Here is a 19,748-nt window from a genome sequence, read left to right on the forward strand (position 1 = left end):
GAGCTACTCTTGTTTTGGCAAAGTACAAACGACAATCTATGGCTCCAACATTATTAATAGATCTTAGATAAACGCTATAGCCATAAGCACTCTCACTAGAGTCAGAAAACCCATGTAATTCGACCAAATTAGCACCTTTAATTAAAACTTGTCGAGGTATTTGTATAGTATTAATATTAAATAATTGTTTCTTATATTCACACCATTGGGAATGTAATTCTATGGGTAAATTTTCATCCCATGATAATTGAAGTTTCCACAACTGTTGACGGATTAATTTTGCTCGGATAATTATGGGTCCAAGGAATCCCAATGGATCATATATTTTTGAAATGAAACTCAATATTGATCTCTTGGTAACGGAATTTGACATAGAATCTTCAAGTTGAAGTTTATAAATAAAACAATCAGACGTGGGTATCCAAGAAATTCCCAATGTTTTAGTGGTATTTTCATCTGATATGACATATTCTGATAAAGAATAATCATCATTACCTTCTAAAAACACACGGGAGTCATTTGACTTAAATTTTCTAATTTCAAATCCATAACTAGACAAAATTTTAGTAATGTTGTTTTTTACTTGAATTAAAGACTCTAAAGAAGGGTGACTAAGTAAAAAATCATCCACATAAAAATTTGAGCCTATAAAATCACTTTCAATAGGATAATTGGTTCGGATATCATCAGAAATTTGCTTAAGGCATCTAGTGGCTAAAAATGAACTTGAAGCTAAACCATAAGTTACCGTATTTAGGCAAAACTCTTTAACAGGCAATGAAGGATCTTCACGCCAAAGTATCCGCTGCAAATTTCTGTGTTCCGGATGTACATTTATTTGTCTGTACATTTTGGTTAAATCTCCTGTCAACGCATAATCATGATGACGGAATTTCAAAAGAATGGAACATAAGTCAGGTTGAACAGTGGCACCAACCTTTAAAACATCATTTAAACTTATATTGGTTGATGACTTTTGGCTACCATTAAAAACAACACGCAATTTAGTAGTGGTGCTTTCAGCCTTTTCAACACAATGATGAGGCAAATAGAAACATAAATCGTTTCCAACATTATACTCGACTTCAGACATGTGAGTCAAAGTTTCATATTCTCTCATGAATGAAGTATACATTTCACACATCTGGGAATTTTTTGAAAGTTTTCTCTCAACAGAATACAAAGTACGTAAAGCTATACCTCTAGTTTCACCTAAATCGGTATAATTATCCTTTAGAGGTAATTTTACTACAAAACGCCCTGCAACATCTCTTGTTGTATTATCTAAAAAATGCCTTTCAACTTCTGCTTCTTCTTGGGTGAGTACAGGCTTATTTAAATGAATCTCTTCGACAGACCAAAACCTTTCCAACTGTTTAGCCAAATCAATAGTAGATAACATACTCTGAGAAGCAAGATGATTTTTCTTTTGCATTTGCAAATTTCCACTGACAAGATACCCAAATAAAGATTTTTGCAAAACAGGTAAATTCCTACCTAATTTTATTTGTCCTACAGATAGCAAATCATAAAAAATGCTTGCACCAATAAGCATGTCAATTTTTTGAGGGGAATTAAAATCAGGATCAGCCAGAATGATGTTTTTTGGAATATGCAAATCTGAAATATTAAAGGGTATTTGTGGATAGTGCTCAGAGATTTTATCTATTACCAAACAGGAAAGTCTGGTCGAATAATTATTATACAAAGAAGAAATTTTAACTTTGATTCTTTTATTTATATTGGTGGAAACTTGACCAATTCCTATTAGAGGAAGATTAATATTTTGATAGGGCAATGATAAAATATCTGCAAATTCTTTGGTTATCAAATTAGATTGGGAGCCTGAGTCCAAAAATATGCGACATTTTATAGGTCTGTTATCTTTATCAAAGGCGTGAACAATTGCTGTAGATAGCAAGACAAAATTTTCCCTGGCAAACAAGGAAATTGGCTGAACAATATTAGTGTTTAGATCAGAAGTATTTTCAGTAAAATTCTCAGTTTGAGTACAATTGACTTTAGGGGAAATAGAATTTAATTCTGCATTTTTTGATGCCTGTGAAACAGTTTCATGTTGGCGTGATACCTCATTATTTTGTTTGCCAAAAAAATGCAACAAAGAGTTATGCCTTTTGTGACAAAATCTACAGGAAAAAGTTGTGCAATTTGAAGCTTTATGATTGCTTGATTTTAGACAGCAAATACAAATATTTAATGATTTTGCCTTTTTAAATCGATCATTAACAGACATGTCTCTAAATATATGACATTTGAACAGGAAATGATTTCCCTTACACAAAGGACAAATCAATTCTGACACCAAATTAACTCTCTTGGATTCATTCATTTTGTGTTTGAAACTATTGCTAGATGCTGTTTTATTAAAATTGCTGGGGTTATTATTATGATATGATATTTATTGCACTGCTTCTAGAATTTCACAACGTTTAGTCAGAAATTTTTTAAAGTCTTCAATAGTGGGCTTTATGATATCTTTACTACAAGTTTCCCACTCATGACGAGATTGAAAATCAATTTTTTCAGTTAGTGAAAATAGATCAAAATCAAATCCCAATGTTTAACAGACTCATCTAATAGTTCCAAAGATCTATAATTTTTTAGAAAATTATCCAAGAAACATCTAAGGTCCTTTGAATTTTCCCTAGGTACATTAGGTAAATTTAAAATTTCTTTAATATGAAAATTTGTTATAATTTTACTATTTTCATAACGATTTTCTAAAAGCTCTAAAGCTGTGTCATAATTATTTTCAGTTATCTGTAAAGAAGCAATTACATTAGCAGCTTCCCCCACTAAACAATCAATCAAATAGTGAAATTTCTCAATTTTGCTTCTGGGCTTAGAATGCACCAAAGCATCAAAAGTGTCTTTAAATCGACGCCAATCCCCGAAATCCCCAGAAAATTTAAATAAATTTAGCTTTGGAAGATAAGCGATGGGCTCAACAAAAATATTATTTTCTGGACTTGGAGTAAAATCATTAGCATTGGCAGGTGGCCATATTGAATTATTTAAAGTTTGCCCCTGTATTAAATCCTGAGCAGAAGATACACAATCAAAAAATTGGGTTTCAAAATTTTCCCTTTCTGTGGCTCATTTATTCTCATCATGGACAATATTGCCCAAGATGTAATGAGACTCAATTTCACCTTGAACCACTTTAAACTCTTCAATAAGCTTGGGAGAAATTATTTCTAAACGACTTTTAATTTTTGAAACAGGGTTCTGTGGTTGTTTGTTTAAAAAATTCTCAAAACGAGTCAATTCAGCCTTAATTTGGCCTCTAGTTATATTAAACCTTTTAATTTCACTAATATGATCTATTTCTTCTGCCATTTTAAAAAATGAAAGATTTGTTTAAATTTGAGTTAAAATCAAGTGCATTAATAGTTAAACCCTGTACATGAAAAATAAAAATACTTGTTTAATGTAAGACAAAATGTAAAACTGAAATTAAATAAGATAATCTGTAATAATCACATAAAATAGTAGGCGGCTCAATATATAAATTTACCAAAATTTTCACCTTTATGTGTCACACCAATAAATAATTTGTACTTTATGTACAATGAAACAAATTAATAAAGCCTGCCTTATAATGTGCAATACACTATTATAAAATATAAATATTTTGATTAGCCTTTAAATGTGCAATACATTAAAACTTTTAATATAAATGATTGAATCTAAATTGTTTATTACAAATCTAGAATGTCCACACTACACTGTGTGGTTCAACTAAAATGGTCTGCACTACAATATGCAGCTCGACAAAGAAATATGATTTTAATAATCTGCAGTACAGTATGCAGTACAAGTTATAAATCCAATAATCTGCACTACGGTGTACAGTACAAAACATAAATAATTTGCAACGCAATGTGCAATACAACAAATAAAATTATCTGCAACACAGTGTGCAGTTCGAGTTATAAAGAATGAACTTGCTACTCTCCCAATGAAAACTAAATAATCTGTACAGGAGCGAGCAGTACAGGACAAAAATGACTCATAAAATAGGCGATATCTACACCTTATGTTCAGTACATAAAAAATCTGTCACTCTGTACAGTACAATATGTTTAAAAAACAAGCAACCAAATAGAAAATAATAAATGCATATGAATTATAATCTGTGCAGTAATACAGTACGTATGACCTCTCTAAATTAAAATACAAATGATGTACAATACTACAATAGGTCTTGTGCACAGAACTTACCCTGCATAAAGATTTTTAATTTTATTTACTTTTTTAAAACACATAAATATAATCAATATTTGACCTTTAAATAGGGCGAAATAAAAACACAACAATAAAACTTTATTTAAACCAACCCAGACAAAATGCAATGCAAAAACTTACCCGTGAAACCATCAAGCATCATCTCCCGAGCGCTGATAAGCATGGAAATAGTTTTCCACTTTTTTATTGTGAAAATATTGAAAAGAAAAAAGGCAACAGGTGAATGCCCTCAGGAAGATAATGGGAACTTTAATCCTTCCAAATTACAATTCACAAGAATTTTCTTGTTGCTGAGCCAGCACTGCGTAATGGCTTCATCCGGTCGAGGGATCAAATGGATTGAACAATGCCTCCTTGCTTCGCTTTGGGTAATTGTTCTGTATTTTAAACGATGAACAATGAACACTTTAGTCAGTTCTTGATGATGAATTTATTTTAATTTTTATACAAGGGTCTAATTTTTAAGTTAACAAAATTTTAATTTATATGGTTGCTTGCTTGACGTTCTTGACAGAAGAGAGAGTCTAGGCGTCCCGTCAGGGGCGCTGGGGTCTCAGTTCAGCTAACCGCAGGTAAAACTGTTCATCAAGGCAAGGTAAGTGGCGCGTTATAAACGCCGTCCGCTAGATGGCGTCAGTAGGACTGAACTTTGAATGAAATAAAGTTGAGGGTACACTCGTAGTCCGAACACAATATAATGCCCGTATCTCCTGAAATTCCCAACGGGGGGACCGTCGACATAAAGGATAGTGGATTTTGCAAAAAAAATTTTTCATAAGAAAGTACTTATTTTAACTAGTAAATTAAAAGAAAAAAAATGCGGTAAATGCACTTTTGTAAGAATTATTTTAGTTTAAAATGGGCAAAAATCTACTTATGTTTTCTCTTTTTATTGCAGCTCGTTGGTTTCGCCGACATAATATTCGATCGAATTGAAGCGACGTTGTCAGATTGCAAAAATATTTTAAAAGTCGCATCGTAACGATTAGGTGGTATTAAGATTCTTGGATTTTGATAAAAATTAAAAAAAAAAACATGGCGTAAATAAAAAAGGGGACTAACGCTAATGCGCGTTTATAATTTTTTCAGACAAAAGAAACCAAACTAAACATAATGAAAAAATTTAATTAAAGTGTAATTAAACGTAAACTTTCTTATAACATAATCCAAATTATTAATAAACTTTCAAACATTTTAACAAAAATTTCTAAAAATAAATAAACTACAAAAAAATACACGGTGGTAACGGGACCAGAAATACAAATTAAACATAAAGAAAAAACATATTAAAGTGTATAAGAAAAAAACCCTTTTTAACATAATAAAAATAAACTATAAAAAAATAAAAATACAGAGTGCTTCATAATGAATGGGCCACTAACCCATACTCAAAAAAAAGTTAATATTAAAGTGTTATGCCAAACCCAACCCAACCCAACCCAACCCAACCCAACCCAACCCAACCCTTTTTTTTTTTTTTTTTTTTTTTTTTTTTTTTTTTTTTTTGAGAGGTTTGGGAAAATCTGCTAGCAGACTACCCCCCATGCCTTGGCGTTCTGGCGCATGGGGGAGTGTGGGGTTGGAAAAAAAAGATCTACCGACCCACTAAAAACCCTTTCCTCTTTGAAAATAGCTCCTTGGAGGGCTGTCTGGCACCGTCCGTTTGGACCTAACATCGGACACCCTCCAGCCTAATTTGTCTTCTGTATCCTATATGAGCTTTTCTTCTCTTTCTTTGTCCTGTACCATCTTTCTCATCATCTTTTCCACGGCATTCCAGTCTTCCTTGCTTCTTAGCATAGTGTCTACCAGGTTTTCAATTGTCAGTTTTTCCCCAATTTCGATTTCTGCTGCCAGCCTCGTTCTGTCAAAACGGGTACATTTAAACAGCATGTGTTCTGCCGTGTCAAACTCGCAGTCCCCATAGATGCAAGCTGGGGAGTCTTTTCTCTTATACTTATATAAATATTGTGCGAAACACCCGTGTCCTGTAAGGAATTGTGTGACTGCGTACTGAACCTCTCCATATCTTCTTTCCACCCACGGTCTAATCTGTGGAATAAGTTGCCTTGTCCAATTTGCAACACTCCCCCCGGTACTCCATGCTTCCTGCCAACGATCAATTGTCTCTTGCCTTTCCATTTTCTTGATCCGTTCCCTTACCCCGTCTGATAACTCTATGCTTCCCGCTGCTTGTTCCCATGCCTGCTTTGTTTTCCTCCAGACTCTATCCCGTTCGCCTATGAGCAACGTTATAGGCGGTGTCCCCGAAACTACCGCTGCCGCTTCCCCCGACACCGTGTGGTACGCCATGCAGCATCTAAGGGCCATTTTTCTCTGGCACGATAAAAGTCGACTTGTATTTCTAGCATAGACCAATCCTGTACTCCATGCAGGTGCAGCATACGTTAAAATTGATTGTACTGCCATTGCCATTACTAGCCGCCTAGTACAGGGTGGACCTCCGACGTTCGGGAGTAATGCGTTAAGGGCCTTCACTGTTTTGTCTGCTTTCTTGACTATGTTTTCTATGTGTTTGTTGAAAGTCAGCATATAGTCAAGCGTAACCCCCAGATATTTGAGACTCCGACTTGGGGTGATTGTTTTGCCATCCATTTTAAACTTGGTCATCCTTCTTGTTTTGTAACTCCACCCAAACGTAACCGCCTCGGTCTTTTCCGGCGCCAGATCTAGCCCGTGGAGTCTCATCCAGGACTGTGTTGCGCTCAGAGCGTTGTTTCCCGTATTCATTAGTTCCTCCTCTGAACCCAACCCAACCCAACCCAACCCAACCCTTTTTCTTTTTTTTTTTTTTTTTTTTTTTTTTTTTTTTTTTATAGCGATGGAAATGCTGTTTACGCAGACTGGCCACAGCTGTTCCTACAGTTGCAGGTGCATCTGTAGCCAGTACTGTGGGACTCGGACATTCCCATACCCACTAAAACCACCGCTTTTGTGCTTCTCGTACTCCCCGGAACCATTCCTCTCGGAATATTGCATCAGGGAATATGCTGTCCTGCCTACTCTTCGTCTCTTCTCTCTTCTTTTTCCTTGATTTCCACTATATTTTTCATCAGTTGGCTTACAGCTTCCCAATTCTCCTTGTTTTTAAGCATTATGTCTACTAGGTTAGCTGTCGTTAAATGTTCCCCCACGTGTAGCTCCGCCTCCATTCGAGGCCTGTGGAAACGAGTGCAGTTAAAAAGCGTGTGTTCTACCGTATCGTTTTCTCCATCTCCATATTGGCAGGCTGGACATTGTCTCCTTTTAAATTTGTGGAGATAAGCTGCGAAACAGCCGTGTCCTGTTAGACATTGGGTTATCGGATAGGTTAGTTCGCCGAAAACGCGTGTATGCCATTTTTTTATATTCGTGATTAGTTTTTTTGTCCATGCTGCTGTATCTTGTGAGCTTTCCCATTTTCGTTGCCAGCATGCGATGGTTTCTTCTCTCTCCTCCTTTTCTATGTTTTGAGATTCTTCTTGTTGAGTTTCGGGCGGTAGCTGTATCTTTCTATTAAAAATCCGGGTGCGTTCTTTTACTAGCTCTACTATTGGGATTAATCCTGCCAGGAGAATTGCAGCCTCTGCGGAAACGGTGTGATAGGCACTGATTATTCTTAGTGCGACTTTTCGCTGGCCGGAGATAAGCCTGTCGGTGTTTCTTCTGCTTTCAACTCCAGTGCTCCATATTGGAGCTGCGTAGAGTATAATGGACTGAAAGGTTAGAGCCAAAACTCTTCTTTTGTCTGCAGTTGGTCCGCCAATATTCGGCAAAATAGCTCCAAATGACCGGAAGACCCTATTTGCCTTGGTAAGTATTTGACTGATATGCGGTGTAAAACGCAGCATATAGTCCAGAGTGACGCCTAAGTATTTTATCGTTCTTTCGGGTGTAATTTCACTGCGGCCAAAATTGAACTTTATGTTTCTTCGGTTTTTGTAACTATGGCCAAACACTAGACAGCTTGTTTTTTCTGGGGCAACTTCCAATTTATTTTCGTCCATCCAGGCTTGAATTGCGTACAGGATCGTGTTTCCTTTCTGGATCGTTTCTTCTATGGAGGAAGCTCTGATTAATGCGCCGATATCATCAGCGTAACATATTATTTCTGTTTCAGGTGGCAGCTCTATGGACATGACATCGTCGTACTCTATATTCCACAACGAAGGGCCGGCGACAGAACCCTGAGGGACGCCTCCGTAGACTTCCAGCACGTTCTCTTGGTCCACCCTAACTCTTCTTCCTGTGAAGTAGGATACTATCATTTTTATTAGGTAAGTTTGAATTCCTTTTTTTTTCAGTTTGTTTATTATTATTTCCCAATTTGCCGAGTTAAACGCGTTTTTGACGTCTATACATATGACAGTCACTATTTTTGTTCTGTTTTCCCGCACTGTGTGTACAATTTTTCGTATTGCGTCTATCGTAGATCTTTGTTTTCGAAACCCGTATTGGTTATCGTTTAGTCCCCCGTTTCTTTCAATGTCTTCGGTAAGTCTAGCAGTTATAATTTGTTCTAGCACTTTTCCTAGCACGTCCAGTAGTAGGATGGGCCTGTACTTTTTTCCAGTGTCTGCAGGTTTATTGGGTTTTTCGAGCAGGATTAGTTTGGACACCTTCCACTGATACGGAAAGTGGCATCTTCGAAAACATTCTGAGAAGAGTCTCCTAAAAAATTCTGGGTGAGCGAGTAACATTTGTTTGACGTCGGCAGGGAGCATTTCATCGGGACCTGGAGACTTCCCTAATTTTATTTTTGAGATGGCTCTTAGCATCTCTTCTTCTGTGACTACTGGGCCTTCGATGTCGGATTGAAAAGTTGGCAGGTTGGATTGTGGCGTAGTGGTAAAAAGATCGTGAAAAATTTGCCTTTTTTCTTCTTTCTTTAGCCATGTCCTGGGTCCCGTGAATTTTAACTGTGCTCTAACGATTTGATAAGCTTGACCAAAGATGTCCTGGTCGAGGTCATTGCAAAGTTCTTCCCATTTGTATTTTTTTGCGCGTTTAATTTTTTTAGTTAGTCTTTTTCGGGAAGCTTTGTATGTTTCTGTCAATACCTGTCTGCGGTCTTGATCTCTCGTTTCTCTCTGTAATGTTCTTCTTTCTTTTTTCAGATTAACTATTTCTTGTTGGAGGTCGTCGTTCCACCAGTATGGCATTTTGAAGTTGGCGTCTGCTCTCAGCTTTCGTCGGGAAGTTAGGTAAGTATTATTAATAATATTAATATTCTCTTCTAGGTTCTCTGGGGGTTCTCCCTCGATCATCTGTGTTAATTTTCTCTTGAACTGCTCTGTATCTAGTTTTTTGACATATTGGTGGTTCTTTATTTTTTCAGTTTCTGCTATGTTTATTTGGATCAGTATTGAGTGGTGATCGCTGAGGTTTTCTTCGTTGATTAGTACCTCCCATTTGTAATCCTTCGTGACGACGTTTTCGGAGACAAAAGTGAGGTCTATGTGAGAGGTGCCGTTTGCACGTGCCAACGTGGGAAATTTGCCGTCATTTAGGCACACTAGTTTTACCGATAAGGCCATGTCACTTAGTATTTCCCCTCTGCGGTCGGTGACGTCTCCTCCCCATATACTATTTTTGGCGTTGAAATCTCCGCAGATTACCAAGGATTTTTGTGCACACATGTGTCTACGGACGTGAATAAAGAGTTCGTCCAAAGCGTTTATGAAGTTCTGCAAAGGGTAGCTAGGGGGTATGTAGACTCAATAGAGATCATAGTTGGCCATTTCGACGTAGACAAAATTGTTACATCCTGTGTAGGAAAAGACGGGGTTGTTCGTGGGGCGATTTGGGTTTCTTTTTATTTCGCAGTTTATCTCGTTTACAGTGGACAGATACGTGATTTTACTTTTCGCTAGGGCCATTTTTTTGTTAGGTTCTTGAAGGCATATGACATCACAACTCTCTTTCTGGGCGAAGGCCTGGATTAGGTTTTCTGAGGCAGCCGACCTATTGACGTTGACTTGGAGAATTTTTAAGGTGTGTTCCATTGTTGTCTGGTTTTAAAAGGTTTCTTTATTTTGCCTTGTTGATCTGCTTATAGAGAGGAGACGCTAGTTCTTTGCTCCCTAATGATGTTTCTTTTCTTCCTTTCCATTTGCAGCGCTTTTTTGAAGCTGGGGCATTTCGATGTGCCAGCTTGGTGACCCTCTACGTTGCAGGAGGGACAGAACTCCTTTTGCTCTTTGCAGTCTGCTTTCCTGTGTCCTGCTCCCCCGCATCGGAAACATTTATTTTCCATATTTATTTCGGTTTCTTTACAGTCTCTAGCTTCGTGGCCGAAATTCCAGCATTTATAACATCTTTCGATTTCTATCCTTTCGTGTATTCGGCAGTCGCTAAGTCCAACCCTAACATGGGATCTTGCTTCAATGCTTGCAGATTCTGTGTCTGGGATTCTTAGGGTTGCTGTTTGGCCGCCAAAAGGATTTTTTATCACGGTTATATTTACGTTGTCCCAGTTTATAATTAGATTTTCTTTCTTTAGCACTTCTTTGACTTCTTCGGCTGTGGCCACCATATCCAAATCTCTAATAAAGAAAGTCTTTGTCTTCGGTCCTTTGCCCGTAACTCTAACTTTCAGGTCTCCCAGAACTTTGGCGACTTCCTGTTTTGTACTCTCAAGTTTGCTGTTATCTCTCAGCTTTAGAAGAAGGTTGCCGTTTGCGGTTTGACGTACCTGCCTAACTGTCGACTCTATGTTTGTGTTTTTATTGTTTCTTAGTATTTGGAGCATTTCGGCGTACGACTTTCCTTGGTTAGGTTCGATTATTAGTGCCTCGCTTCTTGGACGCCTGTCTTTGGTCACCAACTTTGGTATGGATCCCTCGTTGCACCAGACTTTTATTTTTATTTTGCCGTTCTTTAGAACACATTCTACTATTTTTCTGAAAAGCCTAGGGTCCAGATTTGTTGGGGAAACTATGGTAATTTCCGTTGTTTCTAATTTATCTGCAATGTTTCTTACTTGCTTTAAAATTTTATAGGTGTCTCGTTCTTTATCCGTTCCCTCTATGTATAGTGCCGTTAGTGTTTTTGTCCTTTTCTTTCCGTCCTCAGTGCCTCCTGTTTTATATTTTACTGTTTCTTCCATTGTCAAGTAAGCGCCCCCTTCGCATTTTATCGGGTTTTCATTTACCATTTCCGGGAATCTGTAGATAATTTCGTCCGATAGTCCTTGTCGTGCCTTTTTGAGAGACTGGTCGCGTTTGAGGAAGAAGAACAGGTGGTCTGGTCTGCCTCCCAAAGCGGTTTTTTCTTCTAGCTCCGTAATCCTGTACAAATTTCAGGGCCATGTCTTTTTTATAATTTCTTCACAGGCATTGTAATCCGCCAGATCTACATTTTCTAGACTCATGACGTCTTCGTTTTTGGCTGTCTTTTCATTCTTTTGTTTCTCTAGGAGGTGTGCGTTTTTTTCTTCAAGGGTTTCGATTTTTTGTTTTAGGTTTGTAATTTCTACGTCCTTTGAGTTTATTTGGTTTCGTAGTTCTTTTACCTGGTTTGCGCATTCCTTGCCTTTGTTGATTTCTGTTTCTGTCTTTTTAGTGTCGACTTTTATTTTATCTATGATGAACCTTAATTCAGCGGCTAGTGATTTGACGGTTTTATGTACATTCTGGTTTACTGCTCCAAAATGCACCAGCTCACCGGCTTTTTTAGCAAGCTCCTCTACATTTGCCTGTAGATTGCTTGGGTTGGTACCGAAAGTTGGTGTTTGCGCCCCACGATCCCTTTTGGGATCACTTACTTGGCATCCGAACGATACGTCGTGTAGTTTCCTTTTTTCAGTCATCTTCTCAAAGAAACTTCCTATGTCTGATGTCTGTTGACTGTCCGATGAGAGGGATCCTTTGCGGGATGTGGGAGGGGATCTCCCAACGGAGTCCCTCCTTTTGAATACTTCATTCTTTTCACGCGCTAAGTCATCTGGTTTTAGACTATTGCTCCTAACTTTTCTGCTTTCCAGTGAGGAATGCTCTGAGAATAACGGTTGATTGCCCCCCCCAGAATCCGTGGGGCAGCCCTCTTTCGAGGGGTGGGATTCTCCGGTTCCACCGGTACCCACCTGGGGTAATATTTTCTGTGTTTTATCACCCATTTTTCTGTGTGCAGTTTATACCTACTGCCAGGTTCCTTGTTCGTTAGCCGGGTCGTCATCTTGTTGTCGTTGTTTTTTTTTTTTTTTTTTTTTTTTTAATTTTTAATTTTTGTTCTGTTGCAGGTGGGAAGGTGGAAAAAGAAAGGAAACCTCCTAGCCCTCGTTTCCTAATAGCGTCGGAGGGGAGAAGTGGTTGTTGCCAGGCAGCGAGACCATGGGATAGGGATAGCTTAAAGGGTAAGTAGGGTGAGAATTAAGGATAACATTTTGGAAGCGCTTCGAAGCGCCTGAGCCGGCCTTTGCAGACAGGCATCCAACCTCGCGCATGCACTGTTCGAAGTTGGATGGCTGCCTGAGCCCCCTCCACCAGCGACAAGGTCCAGCGGCTCCTCGAGGGGGAACCCGACCCAACCCAACCCAACCCAACCCAACCCAACCCATCCCAACCCAACCCAACCCAACCCAACCCAACCCAACCCAACCCAACCCAACCCAACCCAACCCAACCCAACCCAACCCAACCCAATCCAGTCCACTCCAGTCCAGTCCAGTGCAGTCCAGTCCAATCCAATCCAACCCAACCTCAATCCAACCTCAACCCCCCTTATCAATGTTTAATATATGTACAAGGGGCACGGGGCATACATGATAAATGAACGTCAGTTAATAATTTACAAATAGACGTTTATGTTTTACTATAGTCTGTTGTACTATAGCCCATTTATTATGAACCATTGTGTATAATAACAAAAGAAGAGCAAAATTAAGAATATTTTTTAGCAACATGGAGCTGGATTATAAAACCTCTGTTTTGCTGTAGTTCCAAATATTTGCCGCCACATGAACAAGTCAATAGCCTCCTTCCTTCTTAAGTACATTTTCAGGAGACTCCAAAATCCCTCGACCTGGTTTGTGCACACACCTGTATCGGGATCAACAAAGAACCTCGAATGATTGACTGACCGATGAACGTACCCCATCCTATTCAGCCTTTTATATGCACGCCATTCATCGGTCCAAATTTCTGAACCTGACCTAACAATGTTCCGAATTATTGGTATTAAAGTATCAGCAGATCTGTCTGGAACATACCGTACAAAACCCCTTTTTAATGTCACATCATAAATCCCAATGACCCATTTTTGTGCTACGTGCCTTCCCCTATGATACTTTCTACGGGTTATAACGGATTCGTCGATTTGGACATGGTCTGGGCCTCCCACTAGAAAAAGATCACCCTGATCAGGTTGTAGTATCTTCTATGTAGCAATATCTCGACAATAACGATATTGTTGAATCACCATTTCTCAACTAACATTTAGTACCTGAGCTGCGCAACCAGAACGAATATCGCATGCCCAAAGCCACATTAATTTAATTATTGTGCGAACGGGAACTTTACAATTTTCAAAATAGCTACCATTGAATATTGAGTAATCCTTGTGGCATTTTGAACAGTAAAATGCCGTATTTAATGAATTAAAACCATTTTTAATTCTTTTATTGCAGTAACGCCGACAATTTCTTTTAACGCACCTATAATTTTGTTTTAATAAATTACATTCTTGTAAATTTATCACAAGATCCTCGTCACTTTTGTTGCAAATATCATAAATTTTATCTAAATTATTCACATCCATGGTTTAGCACTTTACACATAAAACTTTTAAGAAAATACTAAAAATTGATGCTCCTCACTTATCAAAACAATAAAACATTTTGATAGAATTAAAAAGTAACTAAAAATAACATACAGGCTAATAATCACAAAAAAATAAAAATATCACATAAAATACAATAAAATATTGTTAAATTAAGGAACTTTAAAAGAAAAATTGAAGAAATTACTATCCTTATTATCGACAATAGCCCCCAAGGGATTTTAATAATTTTTTGTCCAGATATTAACAATGAATACCTACATCGACTGACGATGGTCTCAAGCCTCTACAAACTAAGGTTTTGTTGTGAAAATTAATTAAAAAGTCAAATGGTAAAAAAATGAAAAAGGCTCTAACTCTCAAAATTCCCAAAGGATTTGGATAAAACTTTTTTTTGTAAAAGATAATAAATATCTAAATTGATTTTAGAGGGTTGCAAACCTCTACAAACAAAAGTTTTTTGGTAAAAAATTATTGAAGTGTTAGATGTAGAAAAATATAAACGACTATAAATCCCAAAACTCCCAAAGGATTCGAATAAAACTTTTTTATGTAATTACTAATAAATATCTAAACCGATTTCGGATGGTTGCAAATGTCTACAAACGAAAGTTTTTTTGTATAAAATTATTGAAGTGTTAGATGTAGAAAAATATAAACGACTATAACTCCCAAAACTCCCAAAGGATTCGAATGAAACTTTTTTACGCAATTACTAATAAATATCTAAATCGATTTAACATGGTTGCAAATCTCTATAAACGAAAGTTTTTTGGTAAAAAATGATTGAAGTGTTAGATGTAGAAAAATATAAACGACTATAACTTCCAAAACTCTCAAAGGATTCGAATCAAACTTTTTTACGCAATTACTAATAAATATCTAAATCGATTTAACATGGTTGCAAACCTCTACAAACGAAAGTTTTTTGGTAAAAAATTATTGAAGTGTTAGATGTAGAAAAATATAAACGACTATAACTCCCAAAGGATTCGAATGAAACTTTTTTACGCAATTACTAAGTGCCGTTTCACATGGAGCGTATTGGTACGCGCGCGTATTAAGGTCACGCGTATGACTGCGCGTCGTTTTTAATTTTACATGGGGCGTACCGACTAGCGCTGACGGCAGTACAAAAATGAACATTCAAGAGGAAACATCTAGCGCTGTTGCCATTGCTGCATATTACCTTTTAAAAAAGCGTAAACAAAAGAAAAAAATATGGGTACACCCCATTGTTGAAAACGATTACTTAAAGGTGCATTCGTTACAATGTATTCGGAATTACGTGAACATCCAAAAAAGTTCTTTAATTATTTTCGTATGTCAATAACAACGTTTGATGAATTACATAGTAAAATAGAAAATAATCTGAAGCATCCAAATGTGGTTCGACTGTCAATTTCAACAAGGGAAAGGCTATGTGTGACTCTAAGGCAAGTAAAAATTTACTATACATTTATTTTTCTATATTTATTAGTATCATGTCATTCGCAAAAGTATGATAAAGTGGTGTCGATTAAAATAAGAAAAGCATATGGGTTTTGCGTATTTACACAAATATATTTGTACTTATTGTATTATTACAAGTAGTTTTTAACAAAATTTTAATAGGAAATAGAAAATCAGAGATGCAGACTACAACTGTCTATATTCAATCAAGTCATTAAATTGATTCTCATTATCACCAAGAACAGTATTTTGATAGGGAGGCGCAGGAAAACGTGGAATCGATGTATAACTTCCAGATGAGGGTGAAACCGCGGGCGTTGATATTGTTGTTGTGGATCTGGATCCGGAAGCCCGTTGCCAATTGCCGTAGTTGTTAGAAGGTTGTTGATAATTATATGTATATTCCCATTGTGGTATCGTTGGCAAAGGTTTTGTATTTTTTTTAATTAGATTTAGAACTCCTATTCGAAACTCTAGTTTTTGGTTGTCGTTAAATTTTTTTAGTGACGGTAACAAAGACTCTAGAAACGACTTATCTTCATCAAATTGTTGATTTTGACTCCTCTCCAAAAATCGCATTAGGCCGTCTTCAAGCTTATCTGATTTTTTTTTTCGCTTCGTTGTTTCAGCGCGTTCCACTTGCTCAACTCTGTCAGTTTCTTCTAGATCTGCATCAACCTCATCGTTCTCAACTTCATTTGGCTCCTCATCTTCAGAATTTTCCAAATTTGTCTGAGTGCTAAAACAATACACGTATTAAAGTTCACAACAAAATAACAATGAGAAAATATCTTACTTATTTAGATCTAAACTTTTCTCCAAAAATTTCAAATTCTCGTAATAGATATATTTACTCAGCTTCTTGGCCGCTGAACCACTCTTTAAAGTCTTGCCTTTATTGCGGCATCGTATAAATGCATCTCTGGATGTTTTCCATCGTTTTTGCAGCTTTTCCACTTAAAGGAAAAAGGAGATATTTTATAATAAAATATTTATTTCAGGTACTTAGCAAGTGGGAATACTTTCACGGATTTACACTATTCATATAGACTGGGTATATCAACCATAAGTACAATTGTTAATGAAGTTTTTACTGTTATCTGGAAACAACTGAAAAACGAGTTTATGGGAATGCCATCTGAAGAAAAATGGGAGGAGATGTCTATGGAGTTTGAAATACGTGCTAATTTTCCCAATTGCATCGGAGCCGTTGATGGGAAGCATGTAAGAATAATCAAGCCAATAAAAAGTGGGTCGCTCTGTTTCAATTACAAACACTTTTTCTATTCTTTTGTTGGCAATTTGTGATGCAAACTATTGTTTTACTTTTATTGATGTTGGGGCATATGGCAAGGTTTCGGATTCGACAGTATTCAAAAGTGGATCTTTCATGAAAAAACTTAACGATAATTCTTTAAATATTCCTAGTGGAAAATCATTACCTGGTTCTGACGACACTAAATTGTCATACATTATAGTAGGTGATGAAGCCTTTCCGTTAACAAAACAATTATTACGTCCATATGCAAGAAAGAATCTTAATTATAAAAAAAGATATTCAACTATAGATTAACCCGTGCTAGAAGGTATATCGAATGCTCATTTGGAATACTTTCAAATAAGTGGAGAATATTTCACAGGCCACTAAACATTAAAGTTTCTCTTGCGGTGAAAATAGTAAAGGCTTGTTGTATTTTACACAATGTGGTTCGATTAAGAGACGGTTATAAATTTGAAGATACATTAACAGTGAACGGATTTCTGGATACTGCACAACCAGTATTATCTCAAAATCCTGTTATTAGCAATACAGTTAGAGACGTGTTTGCTAATTATTTCATAGGTGATGGAAAGGTTTCTTGGCAAGATAGTAAAATACATTAAATCTGAGCATATAAGTTTTTGTATTTGAATACCAGAAGCTATGTTAATAAAAATATTTTATACTTACATATCTGTTTTTTTTTCTGCCTGTGATAAGTTATTGAAACCATCAATTAAACTTGTTCCTATATCTTCCCAAGATTTTTGCCTTAGGTCTCTGTTTTTGTACCCTTCGTTTGAAACATCCCACAAATTAGGTCTCTGTTCGACTTCTCCAATAAGAAGTTCAGTATCCATATTATTATGAGCCATTTTCTGTTTTCCAGAAACGAAATATTTGTCGGTATCGGCAACTATGAACGAAGATAAAAGACAGTACGCGTCGTACCGTCTGAAAGCAACTGATTGAATCCGAGCAATTTGAGCCTCGCGTTCCTACGCGGGGCGCACGGGCAGTGTCGACTCCCGCGCGCAAGAATAAAAGCGCGCTCACAGCCATACGCTCTACGCGTCCATGTGAAAACTTACATTTGAATTATAATACTCGACGTCACGCGTACGGTACGCGCGCGTACCATACGCGTCCATCTGAAACGAGATTAATAAATATCTAAAGTCTACCCAACCAATCTGTATCTAAGGGGTATCGGTGCGGGGAACGTGGTTGTAGACTAGACCCGCCTCATTTCATTCATGAAATAGCCAGTGACGTGCGAAATGTTATAAACCGATTACACAGATTTGAATGTATTAAATATTAAAAAATATGGTTTGGTTTTAATTTTAAAATAGGTATATGTAGGTAAGATATTAATTTGGAAATTAAGGTCTTCTAAAATATTTTATTTGTAAATATGTAATAAAAAAATGACAGACAAGATTAGGGAAGCTTGAGATAAAAGTAAAGTAAAGAAAACACAAAATTTGTAATACACCTACTTAGTTTATTCACTTAAAATAAGAGTGCCGTACACGATGCCTGGATATCGCGAGGGAAAGAGCACGGCAGATAATCCGAATTATGCTGTTGAATTGAACATTGAAACATTGAATTTACTACATAATATGTATAATTTAAATTATTATTTAAATAAGTATAATCAATTTGTACCTGTTGAAGATATATTGCTAACCACTCCAGTAACAGTCTCACTCTACCAGCATTTTTTAAACGTTAGGTCATTGTCTATCCAAGTTTCATCTAAATAGACAATATTGCGACCTTCGGCTCGGTGTTTTTTTATTTCTCTTAGGTATTTATACCTTAAAGATGTTATTTTTGAAAAAAATTTTTTCTTCTGGCAATTTTTGCAACAGCTTTCTGCTAGTAGGCACAACTTTAAACCCATATAAATTTGATTTATTAGGTGTTTAAGTATTTGAAAATGAAAGTTGTCGTCTTGTTCCACCTTCGTCATTCGCGGTCTTTTTTTTGCCGGGACTAGAAAGCATTTTGTTGGGGTCCGTCCGCATTCTTTCTTCATCTTCTTTGTGAATTTTTTTCACCATTAAAATGCTTACGCCAGTATATTGAGATACTCTTTTTAAGTTTGCGCTTTACTGGTAGATTAATGAAGTTATTAGTAGCTTCTTCATTGCAAACCCTAAAAATTTGTACAAGAAGTATATAATCCTGATATTCGATTTTTTTTTGTCGTCGTTCCAATTCATATTACTTATATTTATAGACATTTTATATTCAAAATAACCAACATTAACTTTAAATCTTTTTGTTTGTAAAGCAATCGAGCTTGGTTTTATTTCATTGAATATGATTTTTATTTATTACAACATTAGGTACAGAATTTTTGAAATTTAGTGTCGCATAAATTATGATTTTATTTTAATGTTTTTTTTTTCATAACTGTGCTTAGGCTTTATAATTCTCTTATAATCATTTTACTTACCTATAAACATTCGCAATCACCTCCCTTGCCTGGCTATGAATTGTCTTTCTATGAATAAAGTTATTCATTTTAACGTAAATAACACAAAAACTGTTAAAAATTATGAACTTTAACAACAAAGAAACAAATAAGACAAAACAACAACAAAACAGCAACAACAATAATAGCAAATAAACTAAACTATGCTACACTACTCAAAAGTCATAGGTCATAAATTAAGTAGGTACCTAAAAATACAACAATAAAAACAGTTTAATAGCTCAAAAGTATTAACATACGCCGCCGCCACTGAATCCGCAAGACATCGATATTATTCCGAAAATTACACAAAACTGGTACGATGCGATCCAATAAGATAGAGAAAGACAGAGAGCTGCATAAAAATAATAAATTAATGGCCGCGATGTCATCAACCAATCACCTGTCCCCAAACAGCGAGATGCTTCCGCGAAAGCACGACATTGCCGGCTTTGTAAGTTTTATTAGGAATTTCGGATAAATGTTAGTCAATATTGGATT

This window comes from Anthonomus grandis, chromosome 18 (assembly GCF_022605725.1).
Source record: "Anthonomus grandis grandis chromosome 18, icAntGran1.3, whole genome shotgun sequence".
NCBI classification, from domain to species: Eukaryota; Metazoa; Arthropoda; class Insecta; order Coleoptera; family Curculionidae; genus Anthonomus; species Anthonomus grandis.